The 25249-nt window shown below is 48.8% G+C and overlaps 1 protein-coding gene across 4 annotated transcripts in view; it reads right to left on the reverse strand.

Moving 5' to 3' along the window:
- ZBTB7C (zinc finger and BTB domain containing 7C) overlaps positions 1–25249 on the reverse strand; it is a 353420-nt gene that overhangs the window by 135039 nt on the left and 193132 nt on the right. For all 4 annotated transcript variants that reach the window (XM_057698336.1, XM_057698331.1, XM_057698337.1 and 1 more), the window contains one exon: positions 16092–16153. The gene's annotated coding sequence lies outside the window, so the exon portion shown is untranslated. The remainder of the gene's footprint in view (positions 1–16091; positions 16154–25249) is intronic.

A 25249-nucleotide genomic window follows, 5' to 3' on the forward strand; every position in this document is an offset into this window, starting at 1 on the left:
TCTTACAGCTTCCCCTTTCTCTGAGCAGCTCCAGAATGTTTATCGCACCCTTCTTCACCACCCTCTCCACTCTAGAAGATTAGAAACAGAAATTTTACTGGGTCCCCTTCCCAGCTGTGGAATTTGGGAGGATGGAAGGGAAGCGGCTGAGCTGAGAGCCCACAGCAGCCCTTGGTATGTGTTACAACTGGCCCGGGGCTCTTGCCCTGTCTCCGCGGGGGCCTGTCTGTGCCACAGGGTCTGCTGGCCAGATGGCTGCATGGGGGACAGGAGGGGGAGACAAGCCAGGGTTAGACAATAGACAGGGTCAGGCGGCTTTGGGTTCGAATCTCAACTCTACCACCTCCTGGCTATACGCTGCTCAGCCTATGATTCTGTCTCTCGGAGTTTCGGGTTCCTCTTTCACAAAATAGGCACAATGCTTTCACCTCCCAGATTCCCTTCCTTGCCATCACCTGTACCACTCACCTGCGCATATTTCAGAGACAGCCTTACTCTGCTATAACTTAACTCCCCTCCCCACACCAGACTGTGTGACACCATGGGCTGGAGCGGTGCCTCTGGAGGGGGCAGGGACGCCAGAGGTCTGAGAGTGCTGGACTAATGCCAGGGCCCTGTCGTGGTCACTTTTGAACTTCCAGTGCCCGGCATTTTGCCTTGCATGTGGAAGGCACGAGATAACATCTGTGGAGCAAATGAATAAAGTTTATGGATGAGGAAGCCAAGGGCCAAAAAGGTGAAGCGATACCCTCAGGGCTATACAACTCATTAATTACCCAGAGAGGGTCATGAAGCCTTCTTTCTTTTTTTATCATGGTGAAAATGGAGGGGAGAACATATTGCCAATTATACTGGCCCCCGAAGTCTCATGTTCACCAGGAAAGTCCCATTTTATACCTGTTTCTCCTTATAATTATAATAATGACCACTTTCACTTTCAATTGTCTGTTCTCCCTGTTATGAGGGAGAGTGGAGGGAAGGACTCTGTGTTTCCCTGACTCCGTCTACTCCCCCCACTCCTCATTTCTCTTAACTAGTCAGATATGCAATTAAAATGTCATTCCATTCTCTATTCAGTGAAAGCCCCATTTAAACCCTGCTCATTCCAAAGACGACCTTCCCCCAGCAAAACCCATAAAAGCTGAGGTCAGCCATTAAGGATGCTCTCGCTGCCTGCACATGGAGTGATGGGGTTCCTCACCGCCTAACTACCTCCACTGTACCACCAGTGAGGAGTGGGCCAGGGGCGCTGCCTTTGCCAGGTCTGTGCCGGAGCAGCCTCCCTCCACCCTGGCTGCTTAGCGTCTGGCCTCCCTATTCCACAGGCACACCTGGGCCTATCAATGGATGGAGAGGGACTCATTCACCACAGCTCCTGGCGGGCCTGGCAGCCTCTTCAGAGAAGCACAGGCAGGCTGAGAGGAGAGCTGGGGCCCTGCGGCCCATCCACCTAGAGAAATCTTGGGCTGAGGGGAGGCAGAGAGGCTCAGGAAAAAAGAGAAACATTCTCCTCCTAGGCGAGCACACCAAACCAGCGGGCAGCCTCAGAGATGAGCATTTTCAGATGTGTTCAGGTTCATGTGGTTTGACTATTAGATTGAGGGATGGGGTCGGTCCGCCTCCTGGTCCTCAGATGTTCGGAGATGGCCAGGAGGAGAAAAAGACCGTTAACACCTCAGCACCTTACTTTAAGCAAGGACATACATCTATGGCATCCTTGAAGGCCTGGATCAACAGGTGCCTCTCCCAGAGCCTTTCCTGGGCTCACCCCAACCCTCTGTGCCCTTCCTCTCTGCACAGACAGATGACAGAAGACTAGCTTGTGTCCAGCTGCAGAGGCCTGCTGTGGTTGCTCCCAAAACATCTCATGGGGTGTGGTGCTTTCCCACTGGAAGATCGCCCGCCTCCCTTCACTTCCTAATCCCACAGGGAGTGTTCCCTGGACTCTACACACAGCCCACACTCAACTGGAAGTGGGGTCTTAGAACACAGAGTTGGCGGGTCCGACCCTGCTGGGCCTGGGCCCTGAAGCTCCCTTGGCCACAGTTAAAGATGGCCTGGGGTCTCACTTGCTCTCTGCCAGCCCTGCTTGTGCCTGTGGACCCCTGGCCTACAGAGCTCGCAGGTCTGGCTCTTAGAGCAGGGCAAAGCCGGTCTCCTGGCTTCTTCCCCAAGCTGGCCGACACCTGCTTTCCTCAAAGGAGGAACCCAAGCCTGCTTTGGCCATCTCACCACCTCCTAGAGAGCACTGGGTGTGACACATCGCGAGCTCTTTGAGATCAGGAACCCGGCCCTCTGTTTCTTTCGAATTCCCCTCTCCCTCTCAGCCCTCGCTTCCTCACCTAGGCCAGGCCCTCTACTCTGTCAGAAATACCCCAGAAGTCATCCACCTGGGAGCTGATCTCAGCAACTGTTTGGTTGGAAAGGCCTAGAAAATCCACTGTTCCCACGATGGGCATGTCTGCTGGTGCACCAGCCCCAGCACAACCTGGACAGAGTGGGCTCTCAGCATCACTTTGCAAAAGTGCATTCAAGTCTTTGCTGTTGCCCTCTGGTTGCCCTGCAGCCTGGCACATGGTAAGCGTCTGTGAGTGAAGGGATGTGTGCCTACTGGAGGTCAGGTTCTGTGCTGGGCACGCTGCTCACTCTGTTGGTGCAATGGCCCTGCGAGGCACATGCGATCATCCCATTGAATGGATGAGCAAGTAGAGGCTCAGACAGGTTACGTGGTTTCCCCAAGGCCATTCAACAAATGTCCGGCTACATATTAAGCTTAATTCTTTCTGTCTTTAAAGACTGTGGTCTTTCCACTTGCATTTCAGTGACTCAATCAGCACTGATGCTCTGTGTTCAGCATTTGGAGGGTTCAAAGCTGATTGAGAAATATCCCTGACTCTTAGGCAGTTCATATTGAAAGGGGGAGACAGTCCCTTCATAACCACCTGTGATGAAAGACAGACATGGCAAGGCCTGCCCGAGATGCTGAAACCTACGTGTGCAGGTTGCGGGCAGAGGGGGACGCGCATTCTGACTGGAGCAGAGAAAGGCGTCTGGGAAGAGGTGGCGGTGGGTAGGGCCACTAAGGACAGACAGGCTTTGGGCCAGGGACAGAGGCTGAAGAAGCTTTCAAGATGGACTTGAAGCAGCCTCCTGGTGGGAAGAGGAGGCTGAGGTGGGCGCTTTCCTTAAGTACAGGGATGCAGGTCATCTGGTGGCCATTTTCCACGAGCCTGGCAGAGCAGGAGGAAGGGCTGGCGGGCCTCGGCTCCAGGATGGTTCAGGCCTCTCAGGGAGAGCTTTAGCACTGACAGGGCCGGAGGGGAGAGGCCCTGCTGCTGTGAGAGGTGGGAGTGGGGACTGGCATCTGCACACCCTCCCTCCTCAAATGTGGTCTGGGAGATTCAGCCAACCTCCTGGCCTCAATCAGCAGGAGCCCGGGGCAGAGCAGATAAGCGAGCTCTGAAGGCCAAGCTCCAGCCATGGGGCTGCAGACTTATTATTTTTCCCACATGCTTGATTGACAGGACACATGGGGCCACAGAGAATGGGCTTCACTGAGCCCCTGTTGATGCCAGGAAGGGGAGGGAAAGGCCTGGGGTCCTTCTGTGGCCCTTCCCCCAAGGCTTCACCGGGGGGTGGAGAGGACAGTGGGGCAGGCTGCTCTCTCCCAGCCCTGTCTTCTACCTCCTTCTAGCCTTTTGCTTTTTCTCCTTTCCGGGTCAGCACGGTGCAGGGAGGAAACACTTGCCAAGGCTGTTGGAAAAGCCTCTGGGACAAAAGCTCCTGTGCTTTCTAGGGCTGGGGAGGGCGGGTAGAGTGCTGGGTGGGGGTGTGCATCCATATCTCTCTTGGGGGCACTCGTGGGATCACAAACATTAACCCACTGTGAGCTATTAACACACTGTGAGACCCTTGTTGGGACTCAGTTTCCATTTCTGTAAAATGGGCACCTTGAAGCTGCCTCCATGACAGCCCTCGAACAATGGCATCTTCCTCCTCCCAAGGTGTGTGAACAGTCAGTTTCCTTCAAGGTTTGTTTATGATAATTTTCTACTCCTACATTGTGATTTGAACAGTCCCACTGTGTCAAGGGCATTAGACTCGAAACCTGATTAAGAAAATCAGTGGATGCCCTCAAAACGCAGGGAACTTGTGTTTATTGACCTTTCAATCCATGCCAGGCCCTGTGCCAACAGAAAATGTTTACGTCGATTGTCTTATATAATCTTCACATCTATTATCAGCCCCATTTCCCCCAGTTTGGCAGAATTTCTTAAATTTCTTAAAGTTCTGCAGTGGCTTCCTACCACCTGGATGGAATCCAGCCTCCTGCCCACCCCACCCTTTCAGCACCACGCTGCTTTCCGATTTGGCCAGTCCTCTGATGGATAGAATATGCTACTCCTACTGGCTCAGCCAAGGCCGGCAGTACTTTCCGAGCCCCGTTCATTTACTTCCACTTTTCCTCAGGCCCAGTTCAAGTCCTGCTTCTCCCCAAAGAAGAGCAACGACCAGGGGAGGCAAGTGAGGTGCCAGGGAACAAAACTGAAGGGAGCCCTTACTCCCAGGTGCCAGCTCCACACTGGCAGCGTGTGCCTCACTTGCCCCCCCACCCCGGTCCCAGCCCTGCCCCAATGTCTCTGTGCCCAGTTCAAATGACCTGTCAGCCCTCTGAAGTTCCCACAGCCCTCCCTGTTGGGTCCTGACACTGGATTGTGTCATGAGGGCCAGATATGATTCCTCGCATGGGTGCCCATTGCTGCATGGCAGGGACCACTTTTCCTCTGTCTCCATCCCCAAACCAACAGCGTGCAAGGCTTTCATATCTCTACCCTTCAAGCTGCTCCCCCTCTGCGCTCTTCTGCTCTCTGCCCCATCTGCCTAGGAACTCCAATTCATCTTAGAATCTATATAAAAAGGATGGCTTATCTTTGCAGTGAACTATTATATAGCCATCAAAAATGATGTTTCCACATGGGTGTAGGGACTTTCCAACTATGACTTTTACTATATAAAATTTTAAAATTTATGGCAAACACCATAACTAAAATCAAAGGTAAATGATAAACTGGGAGAAAATATTTGCCATATATATCATAGATAAAGGCTTAATATCACTAGTATATTAAAAAAAGCATTAAGAATTGAGGAACAAAGAACCAAAAACCCAATAGAACAGGGGGCAATAGAAAAATGGGCAAAAGAATGGATTACTTCAAAAGGAATATAAAAATTAGCCTTAAATATGTGAAAAAATATTCAACTTCACCCATAATAAGAGAAATGCAAATTAAAACTACATTGAGATACCATTTCATACTCATGAGATTGGCAAAAGTTTCAAAACTTGACAGTACCTTCTTTGGCAGTTATGAGGAAACAGGTAGGAATGCAAACTGGTAAAACCCCATGGAGGGGTATCTGGAAATAGCTTACAAAACTCCATATACATTTACTCTTCAATCCAGCAATCCCATTCCTAGAAATTTACCCTGAAGATATACTTCCAAGCATATAAAACACAGGCACAAGCTTTGCAGCATTATTTATAACCGTTTTATCTGTCATGCATAGGACAGTGGCTGTATAAACTATGGCATGCACACACAGAGTACTATGCAGCTATAAAAAAGAATGAGGAAGCCCTCTATAAATGGTATGGAGTGTTTTCCAGGAGACTGAATGCATAAAGCAAAGTATTAAAAAAGCATATACAATATGATATCATTTGTATAAAAATGAAGAGAAAACTTTAAAACATATATAAAAATGTGCTAATTTTTACAAAAAGCAATAGAAGTGTAAGCACCAAACAATTAAGTTGGTTACCTACAAGAGGGGGATGGGGTAGAAGGAACACAGGAGAGAGTGTTCTCTTAGTATACCTTTTTGTATAGTTCTGACTTTTGAAAGTATGTTAATAGTCAAGCTAGGGAATTCCCTGGTGGTCCAGTGGTTAGGACATCATACTTCCACTGCAGGGGGCATGGTTCGATCCCTGGTCAGGGAGCTAAGATCCCTCATGCCGAACAATGCAGCCAAAAAAAAAAATTCAACCTATTAAAAAATAAAATTAAATCAATGAGAATGGGAAGGAAAAAAAAATCCCTAAAATTGAAAGAAGACTGAAAAAAAAAAGAACCTAACTGTATTTCAAATAAATACTATAACCACATTAAAGAGCAAGAAAAGAAAAAGGGAAGGAAGGACTAATCCAAGTTATTTATGAACACAGCAAAGGCGGGTTGGAGTGAGGGAAGAAGGTTTGTTGATTGTTGGGGTGTGGGTGAAGCAATTCTGACACTATTTCAGATACAATATAGGATTAAGCAAATGAGTGAATGTGTTGATGGTTTGGGGAACCTTGGTTTTCGCTATGGAAGAAAGACATAAATATGGAATGGGGGATGACTAGAAGCAACCTTGTAGAGGTGGATTGGATTTGGAAGTACTGGTGTGGACTCATAACTTCTCACATATGAATATGTACATTATATGCATGTTCATGTGTGTATACATGCATATGTTTTATGAAAGTTATGTATATGTGTTTATACATGCCTGTATTTCCTAGTGCTGCCCCTTGAAAGGGCCAAGAAGCAAAGACACCCAGCAGCAATGAGCACACCCAAAGCACAGATGTTGGTCTCTAATACCATTCCCCCTAAAAGGAAGCAGGGCTTCTCAGAGAAATGACTGATTGCAGGGCTGATGCCAGGAAAGTACAAGATGAGCCTGGAACCTCTTCTTACGCCAGAAAGTAAGAAAGTGCTCCATAACAGGGATGGTGGCATATCAAGATATCATGGAGTTAGCTTAGAGGGGTTCCTATGGGTCAACTCCGGGGCAATTTAATCACTAAAATAACCGAGTACAGTGAGAAATAATAAACTCTTGGAAAAACAGAAATTCATGAGATAGACAAATAAATACACTTTATTGCTTACAATAGTAAACATATACTGCTTGCAACACAAATAAATTCTACTGCTACGGTAGAATGCCAAGGGCCAATTAGTAAATATGGAGGTAATGCTGGAGTTGGAAAAGCATCGCTTTGCAACAACCATCATGTTAACAATTGGATCAGGCAAGAGTCATTAATGGGTACCACATCTCAGGGGAAATCAGTGAGGAGTAGGGTACCTGCATGATTGCAAAGTGTCTCCCCATAGACTGCACACTAGTTATGAGGGAGAAAAAAGATGATCCTCATATAGTGGAGAAATTGGCAATACCTTGACTGGGAGATCAAAATTAACATCACAAGTGAGGACCAGTGAGTGCCTCCTGATGTGATGGCCTGAGAAGAACCCAAGGATTTCCAGGCAGGATTCTGCCAAGAATGTATAACCTGGATCTGATGACAAGGAAACATCAGACAAACCCAACACGAGGAACATTTTATGAAAAATAAGGGGGCATTTGTATTCCCTACACATCTCAGAGTCCTAAAAGGCTGTGAAAATGTTCCAGATTAAAGGAGGCCAAAGACACATAGCAACTAAATTCAACACCCGACGCTAGACGGGATCCTCGGTGGAGGGGGACGCACCATAAAGAACACCATCAGCATAACTGACGAAACTGGAACACAACACATAGACTGACAATTAGGCAAAAGTATGCATCAGTGTTACCTGCACTGATCACCTGCCAGGGAACACACCCGTCCTTAGAAAACACACACTGGAGTATTTAGGGGTAACACCCTCAAGTGGTTCAGACAAAACGTATGTGTGTTCGTGTGTGTGTGTGTGTGTGTGTGTGAGAGAGAGAGAGAGAGAATGATAGAAAGAGACAACACAGATGATAAAGGAAATAGGGTAAAATGTTAATAACAGATGATTCTAGAATATAAAGATGTAAGGGTCTTCTTTGTATTATTTTTATTTTTGGCAGTTTTTCTTTAATTTGAAATTATTTCCAAATAAAACAATTTTAAATGTCCGTTCCAACAATTGAATGACATTCCCTTCTCTGCAGGTGCAGACCTTCCTCTGCCAGAAGATCCCGGGCAGGCGGCCAGGCCAGGGGGCAGTTCAGAAATCAAGCTGTCTGGGTTCAATGTGGCCTTGAGCAAGTGTTTTCCTCTCTCTCTGTGCTCCTCCTCTGTAGGGCCATACCCACCTTGGGCTGTTACACAACCGAGACGGGTTATGCTGGCCGGCCATGGAAAAGGCAGGATCACCGTGGGCTCCGCAGGGAGAAGAGCTGAGAGCTGCCTGCGGCTCCGAGAGCCACGGTGGCCTCCCGCTGGACTGTGACCCTGGACAGGCACTGTCTCGGGCTAGACTCCGGTGGGCTGAGCCTCTGTGTCCTTGCTCTGACCTTGACCCCCACTTGTCTTTGGCTGGCATCTCCTGGTGGCTCTCTTGGTACCTGGCTGGAGCCCCTTCTGGCGAGGGCTCAGGTGGCATTTCAGTGTGGATTCAGCATGGCTCCAGCTCTCCTCTCCCAGGGGAACCCGCTGTGACAGTATAGTTCTGGTGAAAAGAACGGTAGTCCCAGAGAACAGGCTGAGGACTCCCCCGGAGGCCCTGAAACGGGCACTAAGACCGGGTCTGCCCTGACAAGGGTGCTGGGCCTCCTGCTGTGCCCCGGGCCTGTCACATGGGCAGAGGCGCTGTGCTGCTGTCGCCAGCTGCCCCTCCAGGCTCACGCTGCACCTCTCACTTGGCTCTGTGCCTGGAGGCTGACCCTACACACCACAGCAATGGCCCCTGGTCCTCTGCCCTCCTTCCCGTTGGCTCAACCCATGGAGGCCCCAGAGCAGCCTGCAGGGAGGGAGTGAGGGAGGATGGGTATTTAATGACGTGTCTCTTTGTCTTCAGGGGCACATCTGGTCACAGCCCAGGCAAGGTGGTCCCCTCCACAGCACCCTTGCTGCCTCTGCTTTCGGCACCCTTCCTCCCCTGGCCCCTTCAGCCCCAGAGGCGTAACCGCTCCCCAGTGTCGATAGCCCTGGGGTGCTGCACGGGGTCCCATGCGTCCCCTACATCCTGCACTGGCCTTTGGACTCAACTCTTTCCAAAGCACTCACTTTGAGTCTGCCACCTGCTTCCCACCAGCCCCTGCCTCGTGCAGACACCTGTGGAGGGAGGCCAGGCCCTCCCCCACAGACGTGGCAGGTGTGTGTCTGTCCTTGAGGCCTGGTCACCATTGTCAGTGAGGGGACCCACCACGAAGCCATTCACGCCGCAGAACAAAAGAAAAGCCAGGGCTGCCACTTCAACCTTCTTCTGAGGCCCATGGCTTCCTGTTCCAACTCTGTTTCATCTTTTCATAAGTTACTGTTAACTGAGAAGCATTATAAGAAGGGAATTAAAAGAGAGAAAAGTTGGTGGAGGAATGCTTTTCTTTTTTTTTTTTTTTTAAGGTTAAACCTTTTGTTATCAACTCTTTAGGAGCCTGATTCAACTAGAGGAACGTGTGGCAGAACCCATTCTTCAAAATTAGTTCCTAGAGACACGCAGACTCTTTATTATTCATTCCATTCAAATCAAAATATTAGCTAATGCCTCTCGCACCGACAGACCGGGCCTGGCGACTCCTCTGATGCATTGTCCTACGTGAAAGTAAAGAAGGTCTTTCATGCCGAGGCCTCTGTCAAGTCCCTCCGGTCTCCCACTCACACCGTGACAAACCCTGACGTGCTGCGTCTGTCACGTGCGAGCCGAGGACAGTGGCCCAGGGCCGGGTGAGCAAGGCTGCATCTTCCTCGACCTCGCCCAGCACTAGAACCCCCCACCCCCTTGGAGCCCAGGGTGGCCTCGAGCAGAGAGGGAAGGCCCCTCCTGGTCCCAGGAGTGTGGTTTTGCATATCCAGAGCCAGGGCTGATTTTGAAGGGGGTGAGGGGAGTGATGACTCAGGGACCCTGAGGCTTAGCAATCAGAACTGCTTTGCACGTTCCCTTGGATTCCCCACTGCAGCCTTCATCTCTGGAAGGAGTACCACGACGCAAATGCATTCCTCTAATCTTGCAGGAACAAACAAATCTGGATTTCGGCACACTGAGCTCTAGCGTCACCGAGCGGTATCAGAGGTATCGTGGTGGTGTTTTTAAGCGGGCCTTGAGGCAGACAGTGAGGCTCTCAGCTCAGTGGAGTCTCATAGCCATTGAGGACCATGGGTGGGGCCAGAGCCCCCAGCAGACAAGAGTTGGCTAAACAGGGTCTGTGCCTGGTGGCCTGGGTTGCAAAGTAGATGAATACAGTTCCCTCAGTGGTCCTCCTCGCTGGCTGGGGAGTGAGGGAGACAGCACAGGCCCAGTGAGGGGTACTGCAAAGTGTCAGAGAAGGTAGAGATTCCTGGAGGCTGAGTGAATCAAGGAGGGCTTCCTGAAGCAGCTGGGTTTTAACAGATGGTTAAGCACTGGAAAGGAGAGAGGAGAGGGAAGGGCAAGGAGAACTGTGAGTGAAAAGCTCAGAGATGGGGATGGGAGTGAGATGGGGCAGGAAATGGTCAGAGGTAAGGCCGGAAGGACCTTGACTGCAAGCAAAAGTATGAATTCTCTCTTTCTTCCTTTTGTTTCCGTGAGCAATCCTAAATTCACTATTAATCTCCCAAGACCTATCTTGTTGATAAATGTTGATTTCCCCTGCACACCTGTTCATATTTCTGATGGAAATGTATTATAAAATCACTCCATTCGGCTGGTGATTACCATGGTAATCAGGAACGCTCACCGGCAGGCCAGCACTCCTCTTGAAAACAAGATTCTGAAGATACGGGCTTTCATTTCACTTACGATGTGCCTGGGGAGAGAGGGAGTGAAGCAGGAGTGGGGCAGGGTGTAGGGGGATGGTTTTCTTCTCTGGGGAAGTCTTGGCAGACAGCACGGACCCCAGGGCCTGGGAGGGCTCTGCAGGAAGATGTGGGAATGGACCAGACAGAGGCCAAGTCAAGGGGGGCAAGTCCTGCACACCTTGGTGCTCTACGGTGTGCAGGTAGCTGGGGACAGCTTTGCAGGATCCTAAACCAAGAGAGGATCTGCACTACCAGGTGCCCAAGATCACGATCCTTGGCTAGAATTTTATTCAATGTCCCACCTCTGCCACAAGAGCCACCTTTACACCTCCTGGAACACGACAAAGATATCATCGTTATCACTATTATCATCACTACTTCTCCCTATCACAGGATTATAGCTTAAGGTTTGGTAAAAGCCCCAGATGTTTGAACTGTATTATTTCGCCCTGATGTAGTCGATTTTAAATTTTCAAGAGCTCCAACCAGACTGCCTGGCTTTAAATCCCAGCTCCACCACTGACTGGCTGTGAACCTCTCTGCTCCTTCTCACCTGTAAAAGACAGATAATACAAGTTTCTAATGCATAAGACTGCTGTGAGGGTTGAGTTAATACATGGAAAATAGTTAGAATGTGCCGGACCCAGAGTAAGCACTCAAAAATGCCCGGGATATAGCAGAGCCTCCCCTCACAGAGGATGGGGCACAGGGAAGATTGAGAACACAGCTAGCATCCTGGACTTTGCACAGACATGGCCTCACCTCCTGCTCCTGACACCTCCGTGTAGCCGTCTCTGAACAGTGGGCGGATGGAACCCCAAAGCCCCAACTGCATGGTGACAGTGGTGGGTCTGGGCTGGAATCCAGAACCCCTGCCTCCTTGCTCACAGCTCTTTCATTTTCCTTCCCAAAGGTGTTGGTTTGCTGGCCTCTGGCTGTTCACCCCAAACTAGGACCCCGTCACCACCTTACTCTGACTGCAGCCCTGGGAAGCTAAAGCCTAGTGAACACAGGATTCTACAGTCACATCCTAAAAGTCTACATCCTAGAATATCTATAGCTTTCGTCACTCTTGCAATTGCCCGTATGCGTTAGATGTTGCCTAAGGAAACACTACCACTGTTAGGGGAAACACTGACTGAAACAGCCCTCCCTGGACAGGCAAAGACAGTAACAATTTGCATGAGTTATTTTACGACAGGAGGTCCTGGTAAGGAACACGGAACTAACAAGCCACCACCAACCGGAAGAACACGGGAAAGGTCAAAGGAGAGAAGAGACACCAGTCCACATGTCCTACCAACCTCCCCAGAATCCTCCTCGCTGGAATCCATCTTGGCTGAGTGGTTGCAAGCACCACCAGGAAGGACCCTGAGTCAGAGTGATTGGCTAGAGACAACCTGGAAACGGATCCCATCACCATAAAACCCGAGACTGCGAGCCACGTGGCAGAGCAGTTCCCCAGGGTTCCCTCACCCTCCTGCTCTCCACCCAGGCCCCCTTCCCAATAAAGTCTCTTGCTTTGTCAGCACGTGTGTCTCCCCAGACAGTTCATTTCCCAGTGTTAGATAAGAGCCCACTCTCGGGCCCTGGAAGGGGTCCCCCTTCCTGCAACACCACCATAATCATAGTAGTAGTTGAATACATTGCTTTCACTCTTCTAGGCTCTACACTACCGTCTCCGTTTAATATAATGATATTTGTCCTTGACGGAACTATTTTACATTGCACCAGACATCATATAACCCAAATGAGCCCAGGAGCTGCGGGCTCTGCCTTACAGAACCCGCCCCACCAGCAGCAGCTGACAGGCCATTATTCTGGGTCCTGCAAACTCTGTGCAGTGATAAGGAAACTCCACCAATGTGATGCTTTATCTGGTTGCAGGTTGAGGAAAGATATTATTTCAATCAAGATAATGATTCTGTTTCTTGGACGGAAATGAGATTTTTTCCGTTGCCTCGTGGGGGTGCCACCGAAATCTGTCTTGGGGCTTGAACAGGTCAGGCACAAGTTAGAGGATTTTCTTGCGACCTGAGAGCGAGTGTAAACACAAGAGACAGCGGAAAAGGCCTAGGAGATTACAAAGTCAGTTCTATCTGGACATTTATAGGCATTAGGCAAAACCTGTGCAACCAAACTCTGGAAGACAAGTGTTCAGCATGAGCCCCACAGCCTGCATTTCAAGCGAGGTAAATGGCCTATAAAGGTAATGATGATAACGAAGTCATATAGACCAGATGCAGCTATGACAGCAACTTAAGAGTCTTCTAAACCCGCCTGTCTGTAGAGTAGACGTCCTTCGTAACTTTGCTGACAGATGACCCAGTTGCTCTTTCAACACCTCCTGCGACAAGGAGCTCACCAACAAAGGAGCCTACACCATAGCTGACCAGCTCCTATGTTGAGAAAGTATCTCCAAATTACACAGTAAAGTCATTTCATGAAAGGGAACCACAGTGAGAATTCACAAGGTGCTGATACTGCAGTAGATCTAAACACACTTTGGAAACAATGCACATTTAAGTAAGCCATCAAACGGTATGCAAATGACATTAGGTGATAAATGCATTGAGACAGCAATGATTTGAATTCGTGAGTTTCGTGAAATTTTAAATTATTTAAAATATTTGGAAATTTCAAGGACTGTAGCACAGCAACTCAAGCTCTGTGTAGGTGATTTGCTTTCATGAGGAAATAATAATAATTTGCAATTCTTTTATCAATTGTTTATATAGTGACTCTAAGGAGTTTGGGAATGTTTATAAAGGTTTTATGCCTTTTGAACATTCCACCAAGAGCTGACTCGGTGAACTGCTCTCTCTCCAAATAAAAGGTACATTTCAGCTCAATCCCTTCTGGAATAGACCCAGTCTTGCTGATTCCTGAGGACCATGTAGGTGGTATCTTACTGTACTGCAATCAGACTCACCAAAACTTTGAAATCTAAACCACACCATTGTCAATATGTGTAGCCTATCATCAGAAAGTAACCCCAAATCTGGGTAATATTGGTTGTCACCAGGGGAAGAGCTGGGCTGCTTGGGGACAGAGGTGGGAAGGAGATTTTTCACAGTATACTCTTTGGTACTTTTGCATGTAGGGCCATGGAACTGTATTATCTATTAAGAACAAAATTACAGTTTAAAAAAGCACATAGTTATTTCAGTGAAAAGAGACTTTGACACCACTGATTTCTATTTTAATACTTATACTCTTAAAGTGCAATGAAAATTGCATTATTGCCAGGTCAGGTGAAAACTACATTTGGCTGTCTTCACAGCAGTGATGCTCACGGCAAGGCAGTGAATGTGACCAATGCCCCACTCAGACCCCTTTTCCTGCTGGGCCCCCAGCCAAGGAGAGACTTGCCCTGACACATCTTTGCTCAGCTCCTCCTTCCTGACCCTGCTTCCCTCCCTCACAAGCTTCCCCTAATGCTCTCTTTTGCTACATCACATGGACCTGAATCCCTGTCCCAGGCTCTGCTTCTAGAGAACCCAACCTAAGTCAGTCACCAATAGCTCCAAATGCAGCCCTCCTGCATCTTTCCAGAGGATTATCTCTGCTGATAGAAGTACACATGAGCCTCTGTCTTTGAGGGCAGAACCACAAGCATTTTCCTGCCCAGTCAAAAACACTAGTCTGATACCACACATCCCATGAAAGGCAGCACAGCAAAACAGTGACCGTCCAGAACAAAGTTCCCACAGCCAGACTGGGTGGGACCGCACAGCACTCTTCTTCCCCAGGAGGCAGGGGCAGACCCAGAAGGCCTGATCCATAATCAGACATCCAGTGACGTGCAGCGGAAGGTCAGCGGGAACGTCAGCTCTACCAGCTGAGCACACTCGAATAAAATATGTAACTACTCCAAGCCTCCGTTTCCTCATCTGCAACGTGGCACTACCTGACAGAGCCATTGTGAGGCTCAGGTGAGGCAGTACTGTCAAGGGTGCTGCAAACTGGCAGGGCTACATAAATATTGGTTGTTGTTGACATTTAGAACAAGCAAGCGCCCCCTCCTTGCTGGGAACAAATAATTAATTAACCTTTGTTAAATAAATAAACCCCAGCTGCTGTACTATCCTGAGCATAGTACCTAGAGCTCCCTGTGTGAGAAGCAGCTCCAGGGCAAAGCAAGTGGACATGGAGAGCACTGTTCTAGTGACTGTCCACCTGCGGCTTAGGGTATGTCCCCATCATTGATCTCATGACCCTCAGTTGCAGCTGTCTGGAGCAGGCTGTATCCCGCCACCCGACCCCCACCCCCCTTCTCTCACTGAGATACAAGGGGTAGCCCTGATGTGAATTTCCTATAATCTATCCAGTGTATTTATTGATCTCAAATACAACCTCAAAGTTGTTGAAAAATCCATATGGCCATTTTCACATAATGAGTCATAAACTAGCAGAAACTTAATTTTACTTACACAGATGAGGAATACATTACTCCATCGTGATTCTTTGTGGACCATTCATGAAGTCATTTCAAGCCCTATACCATCTGGCCCTGCCCAATGTCACCAGTGTTTCCCCCTCTTCCCCATCAGACCCATGTCTATGACATTGGATGTTCCCATCCTGGCACCTCTGCCTTGTTCCTTTCTCCCTGGAACAGCCTCCCTCCTCCATTAGCCCAGTTCATGTCTCTCTTTCCCCAGGAAGCCTTCCCTAACCACTCCCATCACCAGCATTTCTGCTTGTGCCATATGGGCCAGAGCAGGACACATGCCCCTTCATAAAGTTCTATCGTGGTCTCATGTGCAGATGTCTTCTCTTCCCACCCTGGACTGACAGCTCCTCCAAAACAGAGCCTGAACCTGCTGCTTCTCTTGTATTTCTCAGAGCCTCCAGATAGTGCCAGGCACCTGGTGAATTAATAATATTCTCAGATTGAGTAATGGATTGGGTCATATGATCACTCTTAGTTTAACACACTGTTAAACGGCCTGTATGAGAATTTACTGTTCTAAATAAGGTCACCCTAGCAGCAAATTTGGACAAACTGTTTGTGGTCCCAGGGTAAAAAAAAATGCACATCATCCTCATACCAGAGGAGTCCTGCTTTCCTTGCACACCAATCAACCACAAGGGAGCAACTCTCTTTCATGAGCCAGTGGGCTCACCCTCCACTCAGGGGGCAGAGGCAGGGTTCAAACCATGCACCTTCACAGCCTTACATCCCTGGATCCAGCCCCACCCAGCCCGAGGCACCTTCCAGGAGAACCGAAAGCCCAACTCCATCAAGGTCATGCTCCCTCCACCAAACAGGGAAACCCACCCACTTCCCAGGAACATTGTCAAACCACAGACCTAAGAAAGCAAAATTCAAACTCACAAGCAACGACGCCTTCTTCTTAAATTTCAGGCCAGCAGTTTCTCTGCAAACCTGCTCATTTCCTGCAAAGAGAAGAAAGGGATGGAGAAGCATATTAGCATCTGCTCTGGGTATCCTGCAGCAGTTTCCTGGCCGACCTCTGGCTTCTGCACCTTCTCTGCGTTCTCACTCCCAGCAGCACTCTCCCCTCCTAGGAACACCGTGTGCTAGTTGGGTGGGTGCCCCTGGCAAGATTCCCCCCTCCTCCTGCCGTGGGTTCGGTCCACGTCGCCTCCCTCCCCCTCCCCGGCGCCATGCCAGTCTCAGATTGACCACTGCCTCCAATTCCCTGAAGGCGCTGGGCTTCTTCCCACTCCGGAGTGAGGCCTCCTCTTCTGTAGCATGGGGTTGCCTAGCAACCCTGCGCGCCAGCTCAGAAGGCCCTCCTAAATTGGACCTCACAGCACAGGGCATCTCCTTGTACAGCTGCCTGAATCTTAACAATCTGGTTCTGAATAATAACACAATGGTAATTGCATGCATGGGCCCCAAACTACATTTAAATAATGTTCAAGAGCTGACACAAACCAACAAAGGCCAGAAAATGCATTTCGGAGGTTGACTGTAAGGCCAGGCAGGACGTTCGGTGTGGGAGGGAGTTGACACCAAAGACTTGAGTTAATGACAATGCCAACCTGAACTGTGAGTTCTCCTGCCTTTCTGCCTGAGCATGTCACCACTTTAATGTATTTTAGGTGAGTTTGGGATCTGTAGAGGCAATTAATGCCCAGCGGTAGTGATGCTTCAAGACAGGATGCCCTTTAGTTCTTCGGCAGCGTCCAGAGATTTCTGGAGGTGGGGCGGGTGGTGAGGATACAGGACGAGAAGGGAGAACTGTGCCTGAGTGATTTCCCTTGGCTTATACAATTGTAGCTAAATACATTTTAGAAGGTAGGAGAAAGAACTTACCAAGCAAGAGTGCAAAGCACTTGCTACCTCAGTGAGGGACAAATTCAACATGACTGATGTGTTTCAGGATAAGAAGTGAAGGCAAAGAGGCCTTGACATTGGCTAGCACGCAGACTGAAGCAGCTTAGCATGGCGTGGGGAAAGGCCGCGTGCACACAGGGTCCAGCCTTCAATCTGTGTCCCTGGCAGAGGGTAATGAAGAGCTCTGCTCAAGGCAGAAAAGTCTTCACACGTGGGAAACAGCAAGGTGGCATTCTGCTCCTCGTGGAGTGACAGCAGCGAGGGCCAGTCGATCACCCCTGATGGTTTGAAAGCCCGATGCACTTTTTTTTTTTAAGGGCAAAGTCGTCCTACAAGGGCCTTAAACAGACATTCACATGCCCATGTTCATAGCAGCATTACTCACAATAGGCAGGAGATGGGAGCAACCCAAGTATCCATCGGATAAATGGGTAAACAAAATGCAGTATCTGCATATGATGGAATGTTATTCAGCCTTAAAAAGGAAGGAAATTCTGACACATTCTACAGCATGGATGAACTTGAGGGCATTATGCTAAGTGAAAGAAGCCAGCCACAAAAGGACAAATGCTGTATGATTCCACTTACATGGGTACCTAGGGTAGTCAAGTTTACAGAGACAGAAAGTAGAATAGAGAGGTTACCAGGAGCTGGGGAGAGGGGAAGGGGGAGTTAGCGTTTAATCTTGGGAAGATGAAAAAGTTCTAGAGATGGATGGTGGCACTGGTTGCCCAATAGTGTGAATATACTTAATGCCACTAAGCTGTACTCAAAATGGTTAACATGGTAAATGCTATGTATATGTTACTGCAACTTAAAAAAAAAAAACCCCGCCTGCAGTACTAGTACAACATACATAGTGTTTCTCTGCAAGACTTTCGTCCACTTCATCTCGGAAGTCACAGTGGCCTGTGCCATTCACAAGCTCGGACAGGGAGACTGTCGCCAGGACTCAAGGACGAGCTGGGGCAGCGTGACTCTGGGCCAGGGAACCCATGGCTTGTAAACATGGTGTGCATGCAGCACAGTCATAGATGGAGATGTCTGAGCATAAGAAACAGGATCTTCTGGGACTTCCCTGGTGGCACAGTGGTTAAGAATCCACCTGCCAATGCAGGGGAACGGATTCGATCTCTGGGCTGGGAAGATCCCACATGCTGCGGAGCAACAAAGCCCGTGTGCCACAACTCCTGAGCCCACGTGCCACAACTACTGAAGCCCGTGAGCATAGAGACTGTGCTCTGCAAAAAGAGAAGCCACCACCTTGAAAAGCCTGTGCACCGCCACAAAGAGTAGCTCCCACTTGCCGCAACTAGAGAAAGACCATGTGCAGCAACAAAGACCCGACACAGCCAATAAATAAATAAATTTATTTTTCAAAAAAGAAAAGAAACAAGACCTTCTTGTGCCCACTTCCTGGACTCCAAACACCATCACCCCCCAGAGTGGGACCTCCTTCTACCCAATGAGTCCCATCCCCCACGTTCCATGCCAGCTTCCTCCCCGAGGCACATGGGCTCGTTCTCACCCTGTGCTCCCTGCCTAGCAAGCTCTTTCCTGTGGCCTCTACCAGACCTAATCCTACTCTTTCTAGTGGATCTGCATCAAATTCCACCTCCTCCATCAAGCCTTCCAGACACCTCCCACTTCTGTTTTCTCTGAAAGTCACACAGCCTCAATCAAGCACTTGCTTGGGAACTATTCTATATTCATGTCTGGAAGGTTTGTCTCTCTCCGAAAAATCCCTGAAAAGACCCTTGCACAGGGATTGTCACCAACATTTTTTGTCTGCTACAGGCTCTGAGCACAGAGTGGGCTGTTTCCTCAAGGCTCTGGGAGGGACAACGGGCCTTGCCTCCTTTCTCAGGGGATCTGGCCACAGCTCCCCTGCCTGGGCTACAAAGCATGTCTGCTGGCTACAAAGCCCTGGAGCTAAATATTCCAGGCGGGCGTGCAGGTCCCTCCAGCCATTCAGAGGTGTAACTCAATGTGTGCAATAAACAATTGCGCTTTTACAGATTTTATTAATTTGGAAAGGTCATTAGAGCTAACAGCTTCAAGTGAGAGTGAATAAATAGCATGGATAATTTTTGCAGTGTCCTGATTTTTTTTCTTGGAACGTGCTTTAAGCCTCAAAAAATAATGTCATACACGGGGTTGGGGACATGGGGTTGGGGGGGCGGGGGGCGAAGGGGAAGCTGGGACGAAGTGAGAGAGTAGCATAGACATAGATACACTACCAACTGTAAAACAGATAGCTAGTGGGAAGTTGCTGTATAACAAAGGGAGATCAACTCGATGATGGGTGATGCCTTAGAAGACCGGGATGGGGAGGGTGGGGGTAGTCACCAGAGGGAGGGGATATGGGGATATGTGTATAAATACAGCTGATTCACTTTGGTGTACCTCATAAGCTGGTACAAGAGTGTAAAGCAATTATATTCCAATAAAGAGCTTAAAAAATAAATAAATAAAGTAAAATAAATAATGTCATAAGGGAAAAAAAGGGGGAAAAAAAATCCAGGCTTGCAAGACAAGGGGAGTTGACAGGAGCTTTGGACAAACCTCTTTCCCTTTCTGAGTCTTAGTCTTCTCATCTGCAGGTTGAGGGAGTGATCGCTAAGGTCCCTTCCAACTTAAAAAGGGAATAAATATCACAGAGGATGCTAAAATATTTTTTGTTGTTATTCTTATATTTTGTTCTTACATTCAATTTTTTATCATTATCTACTTTCACTTTAAAATAATACACCTGTTGTCTCTCAACAACAACAACAACAACAAAAAAGTGAATAAAATTAAGATTCTAGGTGAGACTGTGAAATCAGCAAATTTACAAGCTAATAGTTACTCATCCCCCACCCCATCCATCCTCCAAGGTGTTGGGTACCACTTCACCTCTGGAGAAATAAGGTGCGAGTTCACAGCCCCTCAGCCAGCAAAATGTCCTTAATGATTTCAGGTGGCTTCCCAGACCCTGACCTGGGGGATCTCAAACACAATAACCTGGCTGCCTCGCTCTCATTAAGGAACACTCCAGACTAATGACTTATTTTCTTGAATCTCCAGGAATGGCTGGAAATGGGCCAGAGGGCATCACCCAGACTCCGTCTCCCCAGCTCTTGGCTCCATGACCAGCCGGCGCTGTCTGTCAAGGGCCAGGCCTCTGCAGGGCACACACTCGGGGTTCTCCCCAAGGAGAGAAGGAAGCAGCGGTCAAGGAGCAGAGGGGTCTGGCTCCAGCCTGATGTCATAGAGAGAAAGAGTTGGCCCTTGACCAGACCTTGCAGTCTGACATCCCTCCCTTTCTCCATCCTCATCCCGTCTTCTCTCCTCCCCGTGTGTACAGATACTGGGAAGTGGGAGGCCCACATCTGTCTGCAAATGTGTGGCCGCAAACACCTGTGCCCTCTGCTCTGATCGCTCCTCGGTTTCAGTAGCAATGGGAAGACTAAATGTGAATCAGAATTGTATGACTAACAGCCTAACACTCATATTAACTAATATTAGCATTAATATAAGTTAATATTAGCTAACATTAATATTAGTTAATGTTAGCTAACATTTGCGTGATGATTTACAATTAAAAAAAGTATTTTCCCACATACCTGTCAGGCAGGTGGGATAGATTTAACCCATTTAATGAGCATCTGCAGTATCCTAGGGTCTTTGCTACCTGCTGGGGATGCACACATGAAAAGGTGTGGTTTCTGCCTGCAAAACCCCCTCCAGGATGGTTTATAGTCAGGAAGATGGAGGCACAGAGAAGCTGAGTGACCTTCTCAGAAGCATCCAACTTGCAAGTATCCATGCTCAAACCAAGTCCTTGGACTCAGAGCCTTTCCCAGCTGTTCCTGTGAGTTTAGTATGAAATTTAGCCTGTATGACATCAACCAGAAGGGACCAGCCAGAAGACAGCATGGTTTGAGGACCGTGAACATCTGTGCCCAGAATGAAACAGTGCCTGTGGGTCTGCCCATGTTTGGCCCTGAAAACCCCAGAGGGGCAGGCCCCGGGCTGGGTGCAGGTCAGCGTCTGCTGCGCACATGACTTTGGCCACTTGTGGCCTTTCTGCTCATGATAAAGACTCCGCTTCTCATCAGCCGCCTTTGTAGAGACATTGCCTTGAGAGCTAACGCAAATTCATGAAATCTTTTTCTTTCTTTTTTTTTTAATCTGCACTAACCTCCCTCTTCTAGGAAGTGCCACAGCACTTACGATCAGCATGTGACACAAATTGGTATCGTTCTTTTCAGGGTCTCTAATGACTTTTTGAAAAATCAAATGTCCGTGATGGAGGAACCTGATAAATCCCTCACTTCTCAGCCAGCGCACCCAAGTCCAGAGACGGCAAATGACTCGCCCCAAGTCACACCAAAGACAAGATTAGAACCAGAACGTGGGTCCCAGACTCCCAGCCCGTGGTCTGCCCTCAGCAAGCATGTGTGGCTGGGAGAGAGGCTCTCTGATGCTGGATGGTGGCTGGCAGATTAGAGTCTCCGCCCCCAATCCCCAATGCCACCCCCATGCTCTCCCCCTCCCCCGCACCAGGAATGATATTGACGTGACGGGCTTTGACTCATAGGGAGGGGTAGAGGCCATGAGAGGTGCCCTCAGGGGACAGGGAGGTCATGGTCTCTGTTGCAGGGCCTTGCAGCTCCCAGAAGGCCATGCCTTGCGGTTTAGAGTCAGACTGGCCCTGCCATTGCTTAGCTGTGTGACCTTGGACAAGTGACTTAACCTCTCTCTGCTTTAGATTTTCACCAGCTTTTTTCTTCCTTTCTTTCTTCCTTTCTTTTCTTTCTTTCTTTCTTTTTTTTTTTTTTGACTGTGCTGCACAGCTTGCAGAATCTTAGTTCCCCAACCAGGGATCATACCCGGCCCTAGCCGTGAAAGCTCTGGGTCCTAACCACCAGATCTGCAGGGAATTCACCAGCAAAAAGGGCATAATAAAGGCACTGACCTCCTACCTCCCAGGACTGAAGCAGGGATGAAATGAGAAAATGGAGAAAACACCTGGCACAGGGCCCAGCATCTGTGTGTTCTCAAGTGAGGGCGGTGAGACCAGTTTCCCTGGGAGGTCAGCTTCATGGGGGGAACACTGGGTGCTGTGCTCACTGCTAAGTCCCCAGCACCTAGCGTGAGACCAGCACGTGCATGAGAGTCGACTGCGCTCCGGTGGAAAGTGCTGCCCAGCACCTGGCGAGAAGAGGGCTGGGGTGATGAGCTGTCACTGAGGGTGGGTCAGCTGAGGGTCTCTGGTGACAGGGAGGCAGTGCCTTCTCTTCCCAGGATCCTTCAGAGGCTGTGTGGTGTGGGTTGCAGTTTGCTTTTTCCACTGATATTAAAATCAACCACCTTGAGGTCACAAGATGGCACAGACACTTCGGAAGACAGTTTGGCAGCTCCTTACAGAACTAGATACGCTCTGACCACAGGATCCAGAGAGTGCAGTCTTAGGTATTTACCCAAGGGAGGTAAAAACTTGTGTCCACACAAAAACCTGCATGCAGATGTTTAGGGCAGCTTTATTCAAAATTGCCAAAAATAGAAGCCACCAAGATGTCCTTCAGTAGGTGAATGGACAAATAAACTGTGGTACATTCTTAGCACTGAATGGAATATTATTCAGCACTAAGAAGAAATGAGCTATTGAAGCCATGAAAACATGGAGGAAACTTAGATGCCTATTACTAAGTGAGAGAAGCCCATCTGAGAAGGCTGCATAGTGTATGATTCCAACTATACGACCTTCTGGAAAAGGCAAAACTGTGAAGACAGTAGAAATATTAGTGGTTGCCAAGGATCAATGGAGAGGAGGGGATGAAGAGGCAGAGCACAGAGGACTTTTAGGGCTGGGAAACTATCCTGCGTGATACTGTAACAGTAGATACACGGCTTTAGACATTTGCTAAAACCCATAAAGCTGTACAACACAAGGGATGAACTCTAGTGTAAACTATGGACTTTAGTTAATAATGATGTATCAGTAGATTAACAGATGCACACTACCATATATAAAATAAACAACAAGGATTTACTGTATAGCACAGGGAACTATATTCAATATCTTGTAATAAACTACAATGGAAAAGAATTGAAGAAAAAGAATATATAGACATATATGTACATATAATCGAATCACTTTCTTGTACACCTGAAACTAACACAATATTATAAATCTACTATACTTCAATTAAAAAAATAAATTAAATAATGTATCAATATTAGTTCATCAATTATAACTAATGTACCACGCTAATGCAAGGTATTAATAACAGGAGAAACTCAGAGGGAGGGGAAGGAGAGGAGGTATACAGGAACTCTACTTTCTGCTCAATTTTTATATAAACCTAAAACTGCTTTAAAAAATTGTCTATTATTTTAAAATAACCACCATCCCAAAAACACAACACTCAGGGCCAATTAGTACCCAGGCCATCACTGAGCCCTGCCGGGTGGCCAGGTCCCATGCTGGGCACTTGGAGGAGGGTCCAGAGACCAGCACGATCCTTCCAACTTGAAGTACAACCGTGTCCAACCAAAATGTTAGAGACTGCGTGGGAAAGCCAAGTGGGGAGGCCGGCAGGACTCCCAGCTGGTGAGGCAAACGGAGCCATGCACCCCAGAAACCCAGACACCTCTGGCTACTGGGCAATGACTGAGCTTTAAGTCATCCTTTCCAAGCACGTGCCCTGCCTTCCAGAGGGGGGCGTCAAAAAGAGACCCACCATGCCCATAAGCCAGACTCTGCCTTTTTCTGTTCCTCCCACCCCCAATACTAGATATTGTAGGTGTTTGATCAACATTTATTGAATTAAATAGTGATTCTTTGTATGCCTTTATTCCCCTTTTAAAGGAAAGAATCTGATTGTAAGCCTCCCTAACCCCCCAGCAAAGCATTTGCTGAACAGAATGAACAGCGGCACCCCCACACCTTGATGGAGACCTTGTGTTCGGTCACGAGGCCACTTTCTCAGCCCTGGGAGCGCATGTCAGAGGGCTCCTCCCCCAGGTACACCTGCACACACTGTGCTGCTTGGCCCTGAGACCCCACCCAGCAAAAGGGACATTCCCCTGCTCCCCCTGGAAGGCTGAGCGATGAGATTGAGAGAGAAGCAGAGAGAGAGACAGAGAGACAGAGAGAGAGAGAGAGAGAGAGAGAGAGAGAGGAGTGTGTGTTTGTCACTGGAGAATAGTGTCTTCCAAGGCAACCAAATCCTCTTCAGTCATTGCTTTGGGGGTGATGGCCCCTTAGAAGACTGGATTTCTGTGACCTTGGCCTAGAATCTTAAAATAGCCTGAGAAGGAGAAAGGGCTGAGCCCAGAGCCAAAGCCAAAGCTGGGGCCTGGGCCTGGGAGCAGGGAGGGGAGAAGAGCCCATCCAAGGAACAAAGGCCTAATCTCTCTGGTCAGCTGCCCAGCACAGGCCTGACTGCTCAGTCACACACGTTTTATTTTCTCTGGCCTCAGGGAAGTGTTCCTGGGCTGGGCAAACCTGAGCAAGGGCTGCAGCAGATACTGGCCTGGAGGGGCGGAGGGAGAGGGCAATGGCTGCCCAGACCCCTGCCACCAGCAGCCCCCTGCCTGGACTGCCAGGGTAGGAAGCTGGAGGGGACCCACTGAGGGGGTCCTTCCCAGTGCTCTCTGGCTGATGAGACAGGATGCTCGCTAGAACATAGGTGGGCACAGGGGGATGACAAAGAATATTCGGTGTTGTAATATTGAATAACAGTTCAAATCTGGGGAAAAAAAGGTTTCTTTCTATAACATAGGAGAGAAAGCGTGATAAAGCATGATAAAGCCTTCACGTAGGCAGGGCTCATGGAGAAGGCATCTCAGTGGCAGCAGGATTCGTCCCCTACAGGGGTGAGGGGAGGAAGGGGGTCCCATGAGTTTAACAAGAAGGTTCTCCGTGCCTGATTTCATTGGCAGATGGGGTTGGGGAGGTGCGCGCTGCCGACTTTGCCAGGATGGTACCCTCAGCCCTGCTGGCCTGGTTCTACTGCCGAGAGAGGCTGGGATTTCCAGGCTGGTGTGCGCACGTGTTGGGGCGGGGGGGGGACCAGAGGCCGGTGGGAGCAAAGCTCCCTCGTCAGCCCTCGTGGGGAGTGATGTCAGGGTGACAGTGGCAGTATTCGGAGCTCCAGACGGTGAAACGGGAGGCAGGCCTGCTCTGTCTTCAGTGA

Source organism: Hippopotamus amphibius, chromosome 11 (genome assembly GCF_030028045.1).
Source record: "Hippopotamus amphibius kiboko isolate mHipAmp2 chromosome 11, mHipAmp2.hap2, whole genome shotgun sequence".
NCBI classification, from domain to species: domain Eukaryota; kingdom Metazoa; phylum Chordata; class Mammalia; order Artiodactyla; family Hippopotamidae; genus Hippopotamus; species Hippopotamus amphibius.